The 382-nt window shown below is 41.1% G+C and overlaps 1 pseudogene; it reads left to right on the top strand.

Moving 5' to 3' along the window:
* Positions 1-100, top strand: LOC127089257 (uncharacterized; annotated as a pseudogene).
* Positions 101-382: the final 282 nt, after the last annotated feature.

Here is a 382-nt window from a genome sequence, read left to right as displayed (position 1 = left end):
AAACCATGGTGTGGGCAAAGTCTCATCATGTCTTTGTATCTTTCCCATGCTTCGAAAAGAGACTCGTTGTCTTTCTGTTTAAATCCGTTTATCTGGGCTCTTAACATAGCTGTTTTGCTTGGCGGAAAATATCGGGCAAGGAAAACTTTCTTCAACTCGTTCCATGTGGTGACTGAGTTGGAAGGTAGAGATTGAAGCCATCTTCTAGCGCTATCTCTTAATGAGAAAGGAAAAAGACGAAGTCGAATTGCCTCTGAAGTGACACCATTAGCTTTAACAGTATCAGCATATTGAACAAATACGGATAAATGAAGGTTTGGATCTTCGGTAAGATTTCCAGAGAATTGGTTCTGTTGCACAGCCTGCAGCAGTGAAGGTTTAA

This window comes from Lathyrus oleraceus, chromosome 5 (genome assembly GCF_024323335.1).
Source record: "Lathyrus oleraceus cultivar Zhongwan6 chromosome 5, CAAS_Psat_ZW6_1.0, whole genome shotgun sequence".
In the NCBI taxonomy this organism is placed as follows: domain Eukaryota; kingdom Viridiplantae; phylum Streptophyta; class Magnoliopsida; order Fabales; family Fabaceae; genus Lathyrus; species Lathyrus oleraceus.
This window is presented reverse-complemented; position numbering and strand designations above follow the sequence as displayed.